The following is a 20,318-nucleotide window of genomic DNA, read 5'->3' on the forward strand; positions in this document are numbered from 1 at the left end:
CTGCATTGCAGGTGGATTCTTTACCTACTGAGCCACCTAGGAAGCCCAGCTAAAGCATACATAGACCATGCATACAGAGATCATATGAGCCAAGAATTCCACTCTTAAGTATACTTCCAATAGGACGTGTACATGTGCTCCTAAAAGGCATGTATAAGAATGTCTGTGCCCTCGTTCTCCATGAGAGATGATACCTGGAAACAACTCAATTTTCATCAGTCCTAGAATGGATATAGGAGTACTACACAGCAGAGAATGAATGCACTCTTGCTGCTGATGGCAGTTTGGGGGGAAATCTCAGAAAACTGATATTGAGCAAAAGACCCCAGAGGTGAAAACGAATACACAGAAGGATTCTATTTATATAAAGTTCAAAGTCAGCGAAATGAAGCAATGGTGTTAAATCAAGCCATGATAGTGGTTCCATTTGGGCGTAAGTCAGGAAGAGCCTGGAAGAGGGCACCAGGGGCTTCTGGGAGCTGGTTTGTTTCTTTTAGTGTTCTGCTTGCTGGGTTTACAGGTGTGTCCAGTTTGGGACTATTCACGGAGCTGTGCATTTCAGATCCAGGTACTTTTCTGCTTATAGGTTATATTTCAATATATTGCATTGTTAACAGAAAACAGAATTCTAGCCAGTTGAAAAACAGATGTAGTATAGAACTCTAGGTTTCTGGTTTCCTTGACAAAGGGGCGCCTTCAGGGCAAGAGCAGGCTGAGGGTGAGCAGGGGCTGCCCCCTTGGGGCAGATTGTCTGTTTCAGGTTGTTTGTTGGGATTTGCCTTTGAAACGCTGCCCTCGGGGACTCCCAGCCTCCTTCAGAGAGAAAGGCTTTGTTGGTGAGTGATGGGTGACATAGAATGGGCAAAGTCTCCAGGTCAGGCTGGCTTCGGTCCCGACCACACGGACACTTAAAATTTTGTAGACATTGGGCAAGTTATTTAGTCTCTCTGAGCCTCGGTTAACCTGTTTGCAAAGCCAGAAGAGTAACACCCACTGCAAAGGATTGTTCAGGGGTCAGGACAAGATTAGGATGAGAAAATGCGTGGTGTGTCTTGTGGCTGGGTCTGCCTGGCAGAGCGACATTTGCCTGGTGCTGTCCCTTCATGTCCACTGGGAGCATGAGAGGCTATGGTCACTGAGATGTGGCCCACGTCCCTTTACTGAAGTCGATGTGGGAGATGGGAGACCTTCTCTCTGGTCTAGTCCTGTGCACCAGGGCCTGGCTTTCATGGAAGGGCAGGGCCTTCCTCTGGCTGGTCAGGGCCAGGCGCCCAGGCAAAGTGATGCCCACAGCTCCTAATAGCTAATACTGCCCATCATGGTGCCAGGTACTCCTGCAGAGGCGGGCATCTGCTTTGCCCTGTGGACAGCTGGGAACCTGCCATCTTCACTCCCTTCTTGGTCCTGGTGCCTGCTTCTCCATCCTGCTTGCAGTGGCCAGAGCAGCCCTCCTTAAGGGGAGGGTCCTCAGGAACAGAGTGCTTCTGGAAGGTGCTTGCTGGCTGCATCTCCGCTGCTCACCAGGCTTCCTTATCCCAGGAATCACCCGGGCGAGGAAATGTAGGGACCAAGGGACTTCCCCTGTCCAAGCCTCAGTGGCCTGATCTGGAAAGTGGGTGTTGATCACACCTGCTCCTCAGGACTGTTCAAGAATCCTGACTGTGAATGTTACCATCGCTGTTACTGTCAGCCGTGAGAATGCATCAGGTGGGCCATTGAGGGTGGACTTTGGGGTAAAGGATGTGGTTTGAAATGGGCTCTTTGTCTCAGAACAATCTGTTTTGATTTATTTGACTGTGGGAATTTGAAAACGGCCCAAATGCTTTTCCTCCTCTTGTTCTCTCTCTCCAACACTCGGATTTCCCCTCACTCGCCCGTTCATTCACTCCCCGCTCAGAGCCCTCTTGCTCACGCTTGTTCACACTTCTCTGCTCACAGTTGAAGTGCAGCGGGGAGGTCAGATGCCCCAGAGGTTTCTCCTTCTTCCTCAGAGGCTCGTGCTCTCATGAGCCTTACACTCTCTACTTACACTCGGAGGTGTGAACGGTCATTTTCACACTCAGACTTCCCTCCTGACCCTTGCTCCGCCTCATCCCCTCCACTCCCTGCCCCTCCAAGTCCCAGCAGAGCCTTGAGGTCAGGAGATCTGATTCTCACCCAGTTTCTTTAACCCAAAGACTCTATGGCTGTGTGACGCAGGCAGAATCACTCAGCCTCTCTGGACCTTGGTTTCCTCTCTCACAACAGAGGCGAAGCGACCAGTTTGCATTTAGAGGGATCGTCACTTTCTTCTGCAGTATCTCAGAGGCTCAGAGATAAAGTTCCTTCCACATCTTAATTTCCCTGACGCTGCAAATGAGTGGATTCCATCTCATTAGGCAGACTGTGCGCCAACCTGAAGTTGCTCTTTAGCCATTTCCCAGTGCTGAGGAGACATCGTTTTATTTGGAGCCTAGAACTTAAAATGAGGTCAGGAGAAACCAGAAAGTTCAAGACGGTGATTCATGCTTGACTTTGGAGGGACACAACGTCATAACATCTCACTGGATCCTATTCCTCTTCTTCTTGGTGTCTCCAGGAGAGGTGACCAGGGAAATAGGGATGGTGGTCAGCTTGCCACTGCTGATGCGGGAAGGGGGTGGAAATCAGGAGAAAGATGCTATGCTTCCTGCACCAAGCCCAGCGGAAGGATCCACTTTACTTTGTGTCCCTGTCTTTGCCCCAGGTTATGGCAAAAAATGGCATATACTGTCCTCCTGAGTACTTGCAACAGCCCTACAGGTTATGTATGAAAATCATTCCCATTTTAAGGGTGGTGAGACAGGAGCCTGGGAGGCATAGCTGGGTCTGTGACAGGGCAGCGACCTGCACTTGTGCTAAGCTTTGACCCCCAAAGCACGCTGTCCTGAGTGGCCCAGTGGTGCCGACGTGGAGTGGGAAGAAATGGGATTTCAAGATGGGAGTCTGAAAATTAATCCTCCTCTAGTACAAGCTCCTTATGAACCTTGGGTAAATCTCTTACCCTCTTTGGGCCTCAGTCACTCATTGTAAAGGATTCCTAGGTGGCTCAGTGGGTGAAGAATCTGCCTGCAATGCAGGAGGCACAAATTCGATCCCTGAGTCAGGAAGATCCCCTGGAGGCGGGCATGGTAACCCACTCCAGTATTCTTGCCTGGAGAATCCCATGAACTGAAGAGCCTGGCGGGCTACAGTCCAGAGGGTCACAAAGAGTCAGATGCGACTGAAGCGGCTGAGCACACATGCATGCACATTCAGAGAGCCCATCCCAGAGTCAGAGGCATTCTGTCCCCAGTGCTGTTCCACACGGACCACTATGAGGCCTTCGGATGAAAAACCATTTGCCCGTCAGATGACCTTGGAGTTTCTTAACCAAGGTGCCATCTTCAGCATCCCAGATTCTGGACGCCAAAGTGAAAAAGGTCTGGGATGACTTAGTCCAGTGGCATTCAACTTACTTGTGGTCACAGACCTCAAAAAAAGTTCACCGTGAAGCCTCCAAAACAACTCAGAGAGGAGCTGCCCTGGTGAAGCAGGCATAGGCGGCTGGTCCCCCCTCTCCTCTCCCTCTCCTCGTGGGTGTCTCCTGAGGAACCCCTGGGAAACCCATTCTGAGAATCACAGGCCATTAGGTAACAGTTAATGAAACTGAGATCCTGAAAGGGGCATGAACTCACCCAGGCATCAGAGGCCGACACGTCTGCTAGAATCATTTTCATTAGCAGTATCATTTCCCATTTTAAGAAGAGGGCTCTCCTGTGTTTCTTTTGGCCATTGATCTTAATTAATCACCTAGAGATGTGTTTTTCAATATTGACACTTAGCGGCTGACATTTCTGAATTATTCTCTTCTGCCTTCCTCAAAGTCATAGGTAGAGGTGGATGGATATTTATTGTTAAATCAAGGAAAATGGGGCTTTTGGCTTGGAATCTTCTGAAACAGAGTATTTACCCAAACAATCCTGCCCAACTCTGTAAACATATTTGACCAAAGTAAATAATAATAAATTGTGGGCAGAATGAATCCACAGATATGGTAGTTTGTAGGGGCTCTTAAGAGCCCTATTGAGATGAAGTACTTTCCCCACTCCCCCTTTTGCAGCCCTCCACCCCAATTTGGTTTTCCAGATCACAGGGTATTCTTCCCTCAACACCTAATTTCCGCACAGATTTAACCAGCAGTGACCTGCCACGTGAAGAGCTTTACTAAGAATCAATAGGCATGGGTCTCTGGTATGTGCTCCACGTCTGCTGCATATAAAACACCCCAGAAGCGACAGCAAGATTGATGCTGGCAAGACATCTGGGGCGTCACAGCACAGCGGCTCCCTCTTGCCCATTTTAAGGGCAAGGCCATGGCCCAGAGATGCTTGGTGGCTTGCCCAAGGTCACACAGTGATTTGGAGGCAGGAGCCCATGTCCTCCAGGATTCCAAGGCCAGGTCCCTTTCCAACACGCTGAACCCCTCTTTGCTGAAGCCAGGCTGCCCTTTGCTTTAAGATACAGGTAATAAACCAGTGCCTGTGTGGGCAAGGAGAGAGATGGAGTGTGCTATTAATTAGAGGCTACCTTTTAGAGTCCCTGAACAGGGTTAGCTAGAAGCGTTGCCATCAGAGCAGGGAGAGAAGTGTTCTGAGACATGTGCTGAGCATCCACTGAGTCCTGATGGGAGATTCCAAGAATGGAGAAGAGCACTCCCAGCCTGCAAGTGTGGGAGAGACACATGTGAATTCAATTCAAGGCTGGCGAGGTTTGCGCTCGACTTCCCAGCACATGGTGCTCTGGGAGTGGGTGGGAACACGGTCTTCTCCAAGCCTGACCCTGGCAGCCTGGCAGATGTGTTTATTTCTTCCTTTTCCACTTGGGAGGCAGGCGTCTGGCAGGGTGGTTAGGCAGGCAGGCTGTGGGGCCCAGGCTGCCTGGGGTTCAGATCCTGGCTCTTACTGTTGAGATTCAGAATCTGAGGCTAACCGGTATGCTTCCATTTCCTCATCTGTAGAATGGGAAGAGTAATGGTAGTTTTGGCATGGATGGTGTGATGGTGAGGCCTTAATGAGGTGGTCCACTTAGGTGCTTAGAGCCCCATATGCCCTGACAGACGGGATGAGCAAGCAGCTTGTATTAGCTAGCCTGGGGATCTTACATGGGTGCGTATTTCTCCGTTTAAAAAATAATGTTTATTGCTTTTTTTCTGATTGTAAAAATCACTCATACACAAACACCAGTTACCTAAAGATGCCCCCTGGTAACATTTTGCTGTAGTTTTTTTCCACTTTTACCGCTGTGCATTGTGTGCATGTATGTACGTGTGTGTGTGTGTGTAATTGGGTGTGTACTGTCGAAGTATACTTTTCAAAAAATTATAAATCCTGAATCACATGTAAATCTAAAATGAACAAAGACCAAAGACTGATTTAACTTGTAAGTGAGGGAGCCAACAGGAGAAGCTCGTGGGTAAAGCTGGTTCTCAGGAGAACTAGAGAGTCAGCAGTTATGTAGGCAAGGGAGAAAGAATACTGGGAGAAGATGGCTGGATTGGATACACAAAGCTTAATCCCACCTTTGGGTTATCTTTTCTACCAGACTGAAAAACATCTACAAATTCATCTGTGACCTCCCATGAGTCAAAGTCACATTTCTCTAGAATCCTCTAGATCAGTGGTCCCCCACCCCTTTTTGTCACCAGGGGCCTATTTCACGGAAGATAGCTTTTCCACAGACCTGGCTGGGGAGGGGAGGATGGTTTCAGGATGATTCAATCTCATTGCATTTATTGTGCACTTTATTTCTATTATTATTACATCAGTTCCACCTCAGATCATCAGGCATTAGATCCTGGAGGTCTGGGACCCCTGCCCTAGATAATCGCTCCTTGGGTGAGTCTGCTTAACAGTGCTCCAGTGTGATGTTGAAAGTTCAGTTATTTATCCTACCAGTGTCTATATATTCTTCCTGATCATATCCTAGCTAACGGCACGCTTCACCTTCCAAACTTAATATTCCCTCACATTCAATTTTTTTTTCAAAAGCAAGTTTCGAGGAAGGACCAGGTGTCCCCCAAGGGTGTGACTTGTCCTTCAGCCCAGCTTGATTGAGGTACCCCACCCTCCCCACCAGGGAGGCCTGGCGTGCTGCAGTTCATGGGGTCACAAAGAGTCGGACACGACTGAGCGACTGAACTGAACTGAACCGAACCCCCCCACCTTGGGGTCCCAGGGCAACTACATTGGCTTCAGTCGCCTGCTGCATTTTCTTGTATTTGTCAATTTCCTTCTGTCTCCCCATCTAGACTGAGTTTTCTGAGAGCAGAGATTTGTTGAGCCAAACCGTCTTCCTGATCCTTCTTTCCCAAGCACCTAATAGGTGACACATAGTGATTCTTCTGCCACGCTTGTCGAGTGAGCGAACAGGCATGTTGAGAGGCCTGGCCTTCGTCCATTACAAAAGATGAACCGTGCCGTTCCGAGCTAGCAGGGCTCCTCTCCAGGACTGGCTGTGTGCTTCTGTTGAGTCAGAGAAGCTCCCAACCCCCACTTAGTATCTCAGCCTTCTGACTGCCCCCCCTCACCCCCCATGCCTGATTCTGCCATTTAATTGTGTTTGGAGGGCTCTACACACTCAGTCTAGATAACGCAGCTCTCTCTTCTCTGTAGCACTCTTGAGACTGAGCTGAGTTCCTAACTTTCTTTTTCCTAATCAAGATCTGAAAGGGGTAAAAAGTTCTTGGCCACCTCCAGCTGTGGAGGGAGAGGGGTGATGGAAGGATTAATCTCTGAGCGATGAATTTTAAAGCCCTCTTGTTCCATGTGTTGGGAAAAACCCATCAAAATGCTAATAGATCTGCCGTCTCACCTCCCGCAGACCCTTTTCTGCATTGGAATATATTTACAGGGAAATATATTGAGCAGGGAAGAATTACAAGGAGTTGAGGTGCCTTTTTCCGATTCCACCGCAGCCCTGCGGGTTGTAAAGGCTGAATTAATAGCCGCACGTTGCAGAGGAGAGCTGTGGTGGGCTGCAGGCTTGGCCCTTCAGTTATGAGTTCTCAGCTTTCGGCTTCCTGGCTAACGGCAGGGTGGCTGGTTTGGAAACATCTCTATTACTGTCGTGTGGCTTTTTAATACTGATTCTCTCAGAGGCAGAATAGCCTCAGACAGGCGTTCCCGTAGGTATAAAGCTGGCTGCACAGTGGATCCCCATTGAGTTCAGGGTCTGCAGCGTGTTGAGACTCATTTTATGCCAAAGTCAGCTTCAGCACTGAGACGGTCTCAGCTTTTCTTGAACCCTATGCTGGGAAATGCTGGATTGTTCTTGAAGCCTTTGAAACGCCAGACATCTTTGTCCAAACAGCCCAAAGGCCTGAGAACTTCTCAGATGCATCCTCTGGAGACAGGATACTTACGGGGTTAGCCTAATGCACACTGGACTCCAGAGAAGCGGCTCCAGAACTTTGGCTACAGACAGCATCATGAGCGCTGGTCCTCCCTCTGCCTGGTCCAGCTCCGTCACGGCAGACAAGTGACCTCTCTGAGCATCACTTCCTCCCTTTGTTAGTGAAGAGGAGGATGCTGGCCACTTAGCACAAGAGTACTGGGGCTCAGATCTTTCCTTTCTCTGTGCTTCAGGTGACACAGTGAAGCTGGGGCCAAGCAAGTCAGGCTCCATCTTCAGAGAAAAGTCCCTCAAACCATTAGGGCTCCTGGGTCCCTCTGGGAGCTTGTCTGGCAGGTCTGCGGGAGCCCCAGTCTCCTTGTGAGAATGAGTGAGCCTTACTTGGCAGATAGTCTTATTGATTCTTTTCCCCTTTCACTATGAACTAAACCAATGTTTGGGCTTCCCCCATGGCACTAGTGGTAAAGAACCCACCTGGCAGTGCAGGAGACATAAGAGATGTGGGTTTGATCCTTGGGTCAGGAAGATCCCCTGGAGGAGGGCATGGCAACCCACTCCAGTATTCTTGCCTGGAGAATCCCCATAGACAGAAGAGCCTGGCGGGCTACAGTCCATGGGGTCGCAAAGAGTCGGACATGACTGAAGCGACTTAACATGCTCACAAACCAGTGTTTAGTTACCTAAAAACCCTGTGGCTCAGTTCACTTTCCTCATCTGAGAAACGGGAAGAGTGGCAATTCTCTCCTTGCAGCGTGGGAGGAAGAGGAATGAAGATCAGAAGTACAGTCTGCTCCAGGGGAGGCACAGCCTTTGTCCCCCCGCCCCTTCAGGTACCAAAAAGTGCTTCCAGTCGGGAAAGAGGGGGAGCAGATGCAGAGCATTGCCCGCTGATGAAGGGCAGTCTCACCAGTTGCCCTTCCTGTTCTGTCAGGCACCGTAGGGGTGGCATCTGTCCCATGGATCCCGGTACCATGCAGAGAGCACCAGAGACCCTGACTGGCATGTGCGGAACAACTCCAGGCCTGACAGCAGGTGCCGAGAAGGGGAGATGATCACCAACGACAGTTGCAGTGAGAATTAACAGTTTCACATGTTAATTTGTGGGGAAGGTGCCTCTCTCTTTGGGGGCCCTTCCACCCTCCCCAAGCCACCAAGAGCTATTGAGCTCAGGTTGGGAGTCCCTCACCGACCAGGCAGATCATCCTGGGCCCTGGCTAGCAGTGCCAGCGCCCCCTGCACTGTGCCCGATGGCAGGTGCATCCCTCCCCTCCCCGAGCAAAGATAAATCATACCTCCCAGTCTTTCTGAGGATGTCACGGCTCCCACTTCAGCCCCATCGAGACCCTGGGACACAATTAACAGGCTCATTCAGGGACTCATCACGGGAACAGAGGGTGATGGGGCTGAGTGACAGGGCGGGCGGCCCTGGGAAGCCCTCTCCCTCCCCCAGCGAGACAAGTGCAGGTGGAGAGGCAAGGCAGAGGCGTGATGAGCTCAGGCGGCTTCATTAAGGGCTGCCCAGGGGATCTTTGAGATGCAGGACGCAGCAGGAACTCGTCCTGAACAAGCCTTGGCTCCTCTCCCTCTCCCCCACCCCCACGCCAACCCCCTGCCTTGCTAATTTAAAACAAAGCCAAACAAAGCCCCAGCTTTGCTTCGGAGCCATAAACTGCAGAGCTTTTATCCATCTACAAGCGATGCATCCGGCTGGCTGCAGCCCAGCCTGGATCCTGTGGCCTGGCATCGGTGTGGGGCGAGGGGGCCCAAGGTTGAGCTGGCTTCCAGGACTCGCCGAGGATGCTGTCCCTTCTTGGGGCTCAAGACCCAGAGTCCTTGTGATCACAGAATTCAGAAGGAAGGCTGGTCCATGTAGGGTGGCTAGTAGATAGGGAGGGAGAAAAACAGAGAGAGAGAGAGAGAGAGAAAGAGAGAGAAAACAGGAGCTAGCCAGGAAAAGGCTCATCATTGAGCTGATCACCTTCTTTTCTGTCCTTTTCTTGCTGCCTCTTCCAGGAAGACTTCCCAGCTCTCCACTCTGAAATCCTACTGACTTGGGATTCTAGGATATCAAGAGGCTCTCAATTAGTCATCTTCAACATCATCTGGAAACTTACTATGTAATCAGTTAGAAAGTCCATCTATTGTGAATTAAAGTGGTAGGCTGTACAACAGGGTGTAGATGCCACCGGTTCTGAGTGTAGACCCCTGAGGGAGAGAGGGCAGGGTCCGAGGACTGTGCTTGGAACCACTGATCATGGCCACTACCCTCTTTATAGAAAGTAGCAACAAGTTCTTTCATGTAATTTCTCTGGGCTCTGAGGGCTTATTCTGTGCTGAGCACCGTGAGAATCACTTATAATCCCTTAGCTCATCTAATTGGAGAAGGCAATGGCAACCCACTCCAGTACTCTTGCCTGGAAAATCCCATGGACGGAGGAGCCTGGTAGGCTGCAGTCCATGGGGTCGCTAAGAGTCGGACACGACTAAATGACTTCACTTTCACGCATTGGAGAAGGAAATGGCAACCCACTCCAGGGTTCTTGCCTGGAGAATCCCAGGGATGGGGAAGCCTGGTGGGTGCAGCCTATGGGGTCGCACAGAGTCGGACACGACTGAATCGACTTAGCAGCACCAGCAGCTCATCTAATATACAGCTCAGGCCACTGAGGTAGGACTATGGTAGTCCAGAATTTGCATATGACTAATGTGAGGTTTAGTGGGATAAGGAACTTTCCCAAGGCCCCAAGGGTGGCAGGTGGCCTAGTTGAGACTCATACCTAGGCCTGTGGGAGAGGAAAGCCTGGTCTCTTGACCATGGTGCTCACTGCCATTTGATGCTGAGGGCATTCCACCTACCACCCACCCTGCCCCACATTGCAGAAAGGCAGCAGGCTCTAGTGGGGGTTTGCTCCCTTTGAGCCTACTCACAGGTAATCATCCAAATGGTTCTACACTGTCCACTGAGCCTGACCTTTCACCCATTTTGTTGCTGTTCATTCACTAAGTTGTGTCCGACTCCTTGTGACCCCATGGACTGCAGTACACCAGACTCCCTGTCCTTCACCATCTCCTGGAGTCTACTCAAACTCATGTCCATTGAGTTGGGGATGCCATCCAACCATCTCATCCTCTGTCATCCCCTTCTCTTACTGCCTTCAATCTTTCCCAGTATCATGGTCTTTTCCAATGAATCAACTCTTTGCATCATGTGGCCAAAGTATTGGAGCTTCAGCTTCAGCATCAGTCCTGCCAATGAATATTTAGGGTTGATTTCCTTTAGGATTGACTGGTTTGATCTCCTTGTTGTCCAAGGGACTCTCGGGAGTCTTCTCCAGCATCACAGTTTGAAAGCATTAATTCTTTGGCATTCAGCCTTCTTTATGATCCAACTCTCACATCTGTACATGACTACTGGAAAAAACATAGCCTCTTGGGGTCCACAGGAAGTTACACAAATAGTTAAGAGTCTTTCGTTCCTTCTCTTATCTCCATTAACCAAGTTCTGCCTTCCTACTTTTCATGTAAAACCCGTTCTTTTATAGATACAGTCACTTCCATCCGTCCTCCTATTCATTTCTCCGTTTACCTGTCCATCCATCCATCACCCATCCATCCATCTACGTGTATCATTGGTCATCCATTTCTGTTTCCATGCATCCATGCATGCTTGCATCCATTTATCTGTACATTTCTGCGTGCATGTATCCATCGTTCATCTTTCTATATCTTTAATTATTTATCCATCTCTGCAACCAACTACAATCTAGTTCCTTTTTCTCTTCTACCATTCAGTTCTTCTTCACTCTCTACCCATCCATCTATTCATCTATCATAGCAACTATCCATTCATCCAGCTATTATGTGCTGAGTCAGGAATTGAGACCACAGAGTGGGTAAGACATCACCCACATCCTTCAGTCTGATGGAGGACAAAAATCACATGAACAAAAAAATAGACTGTGCTTCGATGCGGACTTTACTACCTATATACACAAATTGTTATAAGAGCCCAGAGAACAGTGATTAATCGTGCCTGTGTACGTCTGGGAAGGTTTCTCAGAGCAGATATTGAAGAAGGGTTTTGCAGGATAAGTTTTCCAAAACACTAGGACTTTTCCTAGTGATTTGGGGATGTGGGGGTGGGGCTGAAGTTCAGGATTAGGAAAGACAGAACGGACCTCCAGGCAGAATGAAAAACAGCCAGATCCGACTGAGTGTGGTGGTGTGGCATGAGTGTCCAGGTCAGTTCAGTTTGACTATGGGGTCTGTGCATATTGCAAGGACCTGAAAATGGGCCTGGAAAGGCAGCCAGGGGTCAGATGATAAAAGGTCCTGTGTATAGGTAGAGGGAGGCCAGGAAACCCACTGAAGCAGAAGAGAAAGACATGGGCTCTGTCTGACAGCAAAGGAGAGGGCATGTTGGATGGAACAGAGGCAGCAGGCTGGCAGACAAGACGGAGCCTACTTGCAGTAAGCAGACAGCCGACCTCGGGCTGTGCCCAGGCAGGGACCAGCAGGGAGCGGCAGTGAGGACAGAGAAACAGGGATGACTGGGGGTACCTGGGATGGAAGAGAAACAATGACTGGGAGAATAGGGAAGTCTTTGATTTGGGTGTCCCGTTCCACAGGGTGCTCTGCTTTTGAAAAGCCAGTAGGCTGTATACTCCTAGTGTGTACACTATTGAACAAATATATATGTGTGTGTGTGTGTGTGTACTATTTCAATTTTAATATAGAGTAGAAAACATCAGGGTAGATATTTAAGTCTCTCATCTGGTCTTATCCAGGATACTAAAGTGGCTGTCAGATTTTTTTCCTATACATTTATTTTAAAATGCAGATTTGCTTTGCTTGGAAGGAAGAAGATGAGGAAGAAAATCTAAGTTTTGAACCAGACCTTGCAAAATGGGAGTACCTGGCTAGTATCATCACTAACTAGCATTGACTAAGCTCTTATTGTATATTTCATGGATTCCAAGGCACGCTTCTTTATATCTTCTGCTTCTGTTAGGTCCGTGTCATTTTTGTCCTTTATTGTGCTCATCTTTGCATGAAATGTTCCCTTGGTATCTCTAATTTTCTTGAAGAGATCTCTAGTCTTTCCCATTCTATTGTTTTCCTCTATTTCTTTGCACTGATCACTGAGGAAGGCTCTCTTATCTCTCCTTACTATTCTTTGGAACTCTGCATTCAAATGGGTATATCTTTCCTTTTCTCCTTTGCCTTTCACTTCTTTTCTTTTCATAGCTGTTTGTAAGGCCTCCTCAGACAACCATTTTGCATTTCTTTTTCTTGGGGATGATCTTGATCACTGCCTGCTGTACAATGGCATAAGCCTCTGTCCATAGTTCTTCAGGCACTCTATTAGATCTAATCCCTTAAATCTGTTTGTCACTTCCACTGTATAATCTAAGGGATTTGATTTAAATCATACCTGAATGGTCTAGTGGTTTTCCCTACTTTCTTCAGTTTAAGTCTGAATTTGGCAATAAGGAGTTAATGATCTGAGCCACAGTCAGCACCTGGTCTTGTTTTTGCTGACTGTATAGAGCTTCTCCATATTTGGCTGCAAAGAATATAATCAATCTGATTTCAGTATTGATCATCTGGTGATGTCCATGTGTAGAGTCTTCTCTTGTTTTGTTGAAAGAGGGTGTTTGCTATGACCAGTGTGTTCTCTTGGTAAAATTCTGTTAGCCTTTGCCCTTCTTCATTTTGTACTCCAAGGACAAATTTGCCTGTTACTCCAGGTACCTCTTGACTTCCTACTTTTGTATTTCAGTCCCTTATAATGAAAAGGGCATCTTTTTTGAGTGTTAGTTCTAGAAGGTCTTGTAGGTCTTCATAGAACCGTTCAACTTCAGCTTCTTCAGCGTTGCTGGTTGGGGCATAGACTTGGATTGTTGTAATATTGAATGGTTTGCCTTGAAAACGAACAGAGATCATTTTGTTGTTTTTGAGACTGCACCCAAGTACTGCATTTTGAACTCTTTTGTTGACTATGAGGACTACTCCATTTCTTCTAAGGGATTCTTGCCCATAGTAACTCTTAAAGAGACAGGAATACCAGACCATCTGACCTGCCTCCTGAGAAATCTGTATGCAGTCAAGAAGCAACAGTTAGAACTGGACATGGAACAACAGACTGGTTCCAAGTTGGGAAAGAAGTATGTCAAGGTTGTATATTGTCACCCTGCTTATTTAACTTATATGCAGAGTATATCATGCTAAATGCCAGGCTGGATGAAACACAAGTTGGAACCAAGATTGCTGGTAGAAATATCAATAACCTCAGATATGCAGATGACACCACCCTTGTGGCAGAAAGCGAAGAACTAAAGCGCCTCTTGATGAATGTGAAAGAGGAGAGTGAAAAAGTTGGCTTAAAGCTCAACATTCAGAAAATGAAGATCATGGCATCCAGTCCCATCACTTCATGGCAAATAGATGGGGAAACAGTGACAGACTTTATTTTTTGGGGCTCCAAAATCACTGCAGATGGTGATTGCAGCCATGAAATTAAAAGACACTTACTCCTTGGAAGGAAAGTTATGACCAACCTAGACAGCATATTCAAAAGCAGAGACATTACTTTGCCAACAAAGGTCCGTCTAGTCAAGGCTATGGGTTTTCCAGTGGTCACATATGGATGTAAGAGTTGGACTATAAAGAAAGCTGAGCATTGAAGAATTGATGCTTTTGAACCGTGGTGTTGGAGAAGACTCCTGAGAGTCCCTTGGACTGCAAGGAGATCCAACCAAGTCCGTCCTACTGGAAATCAGTCCTGAATATTCATTGAAAGGACTGATGCTGACGCTGAAAATTCAATACTTTGGCCACCTGATGTGAAGAACTGACTCCTTGGAAAATACTCTGACGCTGGGAAAGATTGAAGGCAGGAGGAGAAGGGGACGACAGATGGTTAGACGGCATCACCGACTCAATGGACATGAGTTTGAGCAAGTTTTGGGAGTTGTTGATTGACAGGGAAGCCTGGCATGCTGCAGTCCATGGGGTTGCAAAGAGTTGCTCAGACAACTGAGCGACTGAACTGAACTGAAGGCACCCTTGTTAAAAAAATACTTTAAGGTCTCTGAAATGAGGGTGCATCATACAAAAAGTGATGCCTTAATCAAATAGCTTAACAGGCACTGTTTTCTCTTTATCAGAAACCCATAAAATGATGGTGTAATTATAACCCATGGAGTCTTACATTCAAGAGAGAGGGTATTACGTGTCAGGCTCTTAGCTGAGTCCTGTGTGTACATTCGTCATGTCATCCTCACATTGTATGAGTCATCAGCTGTTGTTAACCCTGTTTCCCAGATGAGGAGCTGAGGCGTGGAGCAGGAAGTTCATTTGCTCAAGGTCACAGAGCTTGTCAGAGGTGGACTCAGGATTCTACAGTTTATTGTGATCCACATAGTCAAAGGCTTTAGCGTAGTCAGTGATGCTGCAGCTGAAAGCTCCAATAATTTAGCCACCTGATGTGAAGAGCCAACTCATTGGAAAAGACCGTGATGTTGGGAAAGATTGAAGGCAGGAAGAGAAGGGGGCGACAGGGAACGAGATGGCTGGATGGCGTCACCGACTCAACGGACATGAGTTTGAGCAAGCTTTGGGAGATGGTAAGGACAGGAAGGACAGGAAAGCCTGGCGTGCTGCAGTCCATGGGTTCACAAAGAGTGACTGAGCGACTGAACAACAACAGAATTCCAACCTGTTTCACTTTAAACCTGCAGATGGAGGGGGTGGGTGGGGGACTTTTGGATAAAAGCAAGAGCAAGTCCAGGGCACAAGACTGCCTGGTCAACCGCAGACTCCATCACCCTGCTGGCCACCTTTCGATGCTGCCTCTTGTCACCAGCCCCCAGCCCCGGCCCCCACATTGCTGTCTTGGCCCTAAACCCTAGGATTCTTTTCCCCTCCTCAGAGGGCTCTGGGTCTAACATCTGTAGTGACTTCCTCCCCTTCAGAGAGGATGGGGCTGGGAGGAGATCTCAGGGGAGAGGGGAAGAAATTCCGAGCCCAGCTGGTTTCCCTCACACAATGCAGATTTGCTTAAATGGGAATTAGGATTAGTGCCGGATTTCACCTCTCCTGGCAGGCTGGTAATAAACTAATCTCCTCTTAGGCTGCAGGAAGACAGAATTCCATCGAAGAGTGAAGACAGCTTCAGGCTCGAGAGTGCAAAACCCGAAAAGTAATTTTGTTGTTGACGGGCCTTGCTCACACCTCCTGACACGCAGCCCGCGGCTCCTTCCCAGCGTGGCTGCAGCCTTTAATTTTGTTAATGTGTGACATTCACACAGGCTGTGTGGCTGACGGGCACACTTGACATTAATACGTGTTCCTCACGGTCCCTAGAGCTCATAAAAGCTCATTATCAGTTCTGAGCCTGTAAATGTAGTTCCCGGGTTCAGGTGGACCAGGAACACAGAGATGCTCCGGGGAAGTGGAACAGTGGACAGCTACATAAGACAAGAAATAAACTCCTGCCTCATCCAGGGAACACGACCTCCCAGGCCACCAGGAGGTGAACAGAAAAACTCTGCAGGCTGAACTCTGAGTTCAAATTTGCATTCAAGCAAAGGGGCTCCTGCCCTGCTATTTGAAGGGAGTAAATCCAGTATTGTGGGGCTTCCCTGGTGGCTCAGCAGTAAAGAATTTGCCTGCCAATGCAGGAGACTTGGGTTTGATCCCTGGGTTGGGAAGATCCCCTGGAGAAGGAAATGGCAGCTCACTTTAGTACTCTTGCCTGGGAAATCCCACGGACAGAGGAGCCTGGAGGGCTACAGTCCATGGGGTCGCGAAAGAGTCAGACAAGACTAAGTGGCTAAACAACAACAACAACAATAGGGAGAAGGCAGTTTGTCAAATGTGATGTTTGCAGAGCCTCTGCCTGGCCATCCAACTTCGAGGCATCCAGGCTTTGGAAGTGCTTGAAAACATCCACACAGAAATGAGTGCACCAAGGGGCCCATGGCCACAAGGTGGTAACAGCCAGAAATGGAAATACGCACATATGCATGGGGGGCGAGGTGAGGGACTGTGGTCCACACCGACCATGGATACTGTGAAGAAGACTCCAGAAGATGCTTGTGTGCTCACTTGCAGAGGTAGACACGGTCTCACAGAGAGCTGGGGTTGTATAACACGTGTAAGATCCCACAGTCTGCATGTGGGCCACCGTGGGTACATGCTTATACACACATGTACACAAATACGGTGCTGGTGGTAAAGAACCTGCCCGCCAGTGCAGGAGACACAAGAGACGCAGGTTCCATCCCTGGGCGGGGAAAGTCCCCTGGATGAGGGTATGGCAACGTACTCCAATATTCTTGCCTGGAGAATCCCATGGACAGAGGAGCCTGGTGGGCTATGGTCCATGGGATCACAAAGAGTCAGACATGACTGAAATGACTTAGCATGCACGCACACACATATGTGATTACACGGACTATAGCCTGGAAGGTCATATTACGGAGATTGCACAGTGAGTCTGTTAAACAGGATAAATGAGTATGGGAAAACTTGCACATTTGTAGTTAAAAATGAAAATTTTATACATATACAAGCTTATCCATATGTGTATGGATGTATATGGAGACGGATATGGCTGTAGGTGTATCTGTACATGTATATATATCATGAATTCTTCTGACTGTAGCTTTAGTCTGGCCCATGACACTTGAGGCCCCCTGGGCTGACACCGCCTGGGTGGATGTCTGAGGCATCCAAATAAATAGCCAAATGAGATAGCCGAATAAAACCAGGTCATGTCCTCTGGCCAAGCCTTGTTCCCCATCAGTCAGCAGGAAGTTCCGAGAACTTCTTTTATGCATAGGGTGCTCTGGTGCTGGGATCTACAGGGCAGACCTTGAACTCATTGCTCTCCTTGAACTAGGCCTCCCCCACCATGGAGAGGGCAATTTCAAGGGCTTGACTTCCCTTGAGTGTCGTCCCGGGTCTGTCCCTTTTCAGCAGCATGGCCGTGTGGGCAAGTTAACGCCTCGGAATTCATCGTGGTCCTCATTCCTAACGGGGCCATACTTTCTCATGAGATTGTTGAGGGCGTTGGGATCATTGTCATTATTATTTGAGGCAATATGAAATTTAATCGGGGCTTCTGTGCGGCCGAGTCATTGGAAGGCAGGGATGGGGGCCCCCGGCCCTCCCTGTTTCTGCTCAGCTGTGTCTTTTGCTCAGCTGGGCATGTGAACGAGCTGGTCCCCTGGAACCGGCCTAAGCCTTGGCTGACAGGTATGCAGTGAATTTGATCCTTCTCCAGTGACCTTCGAACTCTACGTGAAACTGACAGAGGAGGTGGGGGGTGTGGGGAGAGGCTGGATTTCTGGGTCCTAGGCTCTGGAGCTGAGTTGTTTTTCTCACCATCAGAGTGTTCTCCACTTACTACTTATCTGTGCCTGAATACCAGATCTTGAAAGTGTGAGTCTGCCCCAGAGCCTGTATTCATTAAGCAATGATTAATTCGCTTTCGCATTTTCAAAATGACTCAGAGAGCCTTTACTTCGCCTGAGGAAAGTGGAGTCCCCACACCAAGTTGATAACATTCTAGCTAGAAGCAAAGAGACACAGTGCGGTGCTGCGATCAGCCCGCTCCGTGTCATCACAGGGCCGTTGTACAGGCTCCTGGGGTTATTTTGGAAGATTGAAAATATACCCCGGGCCCTAGGCACTGGGGACACCATCCTGGGACCCTCGGTGGGGCTGGATGCTTGCTTCTGTCTTGCTGGGCCCTGTCTGGCTTCTGTATCACCTCCCGCACAGATGGGAGGTGAGAGTGGGGGAACATCTAAGCGACGTGGCCCCCAGAAGCCGCATGCCCCCCATCCCTTGCCTTATTTACTTATTTTTGGCAGTGCTGGGTCTTCGTTGCTGCGTGGGCGTTTCTCCAGTCGGGGCGAGTGGAGGCCACTGTCTAATTGAGGTGTGCGGGCTTCTCATTGCGGTGGCTTGTGTGGTGTGGATCGCCGGCTCTAGGACACAGGGGCTTCAGTAGTTGTGGCGTGTGGGCTCAGTAGTCGTGCATGGGATCTTCCCGGATCAGGGATCGAACCCACGTCTCCTGCATTGACAGGCGGATTCTTTACCCCTGAGCCACCAGGGAAGGCCCCCTTAGCCTTTTAAAATGTATTTCTCTCTGTCCTCCTTCTAGAGTTTATCCTGAAGCCACCATCAGAAAGAGACCTCAGGAGAATCTTGACACCCCAGACAGGAGAAGACACCAGTTGAAAAAGGTAAGTTTGGTGCCCCGGAGGCGTGGATCTCAACTTATTCAAATAAGAGGCTCAAATCTTCTTCTCTCCTCTCCCTGCTCCCAGACCCTCTGTGGCTGAGTGAGAAAGCTCTCAGCTCGTGCTGGAGGCTGCAGGGCAGGCGAAAGGCGGCTTTCCTCTTGTCCTCACCCCCAGATGTTTGCTGCATGATGGGAGCAAAGGTGAGGGGTGAGGGATGAGGAGAAGGAGGCTGACGTTGAAGGGGGAATCTCACCAGACTGGGTGCTGCCCCACTGTGGGGCAGAAGGTCAGGGTTGGTCCTGAGACGACCCAAGAGGTGAGGGTTGAAGGGCTGGAGGAAGTGAGCCTCTGGGGGAAAGCAGAGTTCCTGGAGGCTCACAGAGGGTCCCACCTCTGTCAAGGACCCCTCCCTCCCCTCCCCCACATGCCCCTCCCCTCACCTCCCCCACACCTCTCCCCCACACCTCCCCCACACTTCCCCTCCCTCCCACACCCCCTCCCCCACACCCACCGTAATCTTGGGATTGTGGGAAGGAAATACCTTCCTAGGGTGATTTCCATCCCTGTCTCTCCCCTCATCCCCTCCCCCAACCTCTCCCCTCATCGCCTCCCCCATTCCAAGACTCTCTTTTTGGATAAAGTTTAAATCCACAAGTACTAGGATCAGTCATCACATTCCACGATGGAATTGGGAATGGAAAAGCCTTGGTCTGCTTCTTGGGTTCTGGAAGCTTCTTGGGCTGCTCACCATCCCAGGTCTGGTGATAGGCCGGGTTGCCTCATTTTTTCCCTGAAAGTTCCTGAATGAGGAGCCAGGATGTTTGGCTTCTGGCTCTCAGACTGTGCCTCATTTCCTCATCTGTAAATATGGGGCAGCAGTGACTTGAATCTCTGTTCCAACCACACGTCCCCAGTTGCTGAGGTCCCAAGACCAGGGCTGAGCTACAGGAAGGGACAGGTGGTGGTATGGGGTCGGGGGAGTGACAGGGAGGCAGCGGTTTGGTCCAGTCTGTGGCGAGGAGAGGGGATTGGAAAGCTCTGAGAGATCTGATTGCCTGTCTTGAGTAAAGGATGACGCAGACCCTCAGGGGAAAGACCACAGGTGCAGACCACAGAGATGCAGATGGAACTGTGTTTGAGTCCCCGCTAATCAGAAGAGTCAGATTTGCTAACCTTGAATGAAGCTTCTCCATGCCGAGTGCAGGGTTAAGTTGCAGTTCCTGCACCAACAGCTCTATTGTCACTTCCATCTTAGGGAAGAAAAAACCGGGTCTCAGAGAGGTTAAGTGACTCGCTCAAGGTCACACAGCACTGTGTGGCTGAATCTGAAGCACCTCTCTGAACTACCTGACCATTCTTGTGCATTTTGCTTACCGGTTCTATGACTTGAATCTTAAGGTCAAAAATTCCTTGAAACCAAATCACATCTCTGAACTTCATTTCTTGAAATAGACACGAAGATCTTTTTAACAATTTTTTTTTTTAAGTTGGGGTTCTTGTTAAAATCTCTGCGGGTCTTGGTTTTCTGGTGCCCGGGACTGAGCTTGTACTTGGTCACTTTCTGAGTCACTAATCTGATATTCCACCAGTTTCCAAGCTCATCCTGTCAACGGTGGAGTGTGCCTCCTGGCTGGCTGGGGTTATTTT

General features: G+C 49.0%; 1 protein-coding gene across 22 annotated transcripts in view; it reads left to right on the forward strand.

Annotated features, from left to right (window-relative positions):
• Positions 1-20,318, forward strand: part of TSPAN18 (tetraspanin 18) — a 214,777-nt gene that overhangs the window by 23,167 nt on the left and 171,292 nt on the right. For all 22 annotated transcript variants that reach the window (XM_086341262.1, XM_086341264.1, XM_086341256.1 and 19 more), the window contains one exon: positions 18,590-18,671. The gene's annotated coding sequence lies outside the window, so the exon portion shown is untranslated. The remainder of the gene's footprint in view (positions 1-18,589; positions 18,672-20,318) is intronic.

The sequence above is a fragment of the Bos grunniens genome, chromosome 15, assembly GCF_055505025.1.
Source record: "Bos grunniens cultivar Pamir isolate PY7600 chromosome 15, Bosgru_T2T1.0, whole genome shotgun sequence".
NCBI classification, from domain to species: Eukaryota; Metazoa; Chordata; class Mammalia; order Artiodactyla; family Bovidae; genus Bos; species Bos grunniens.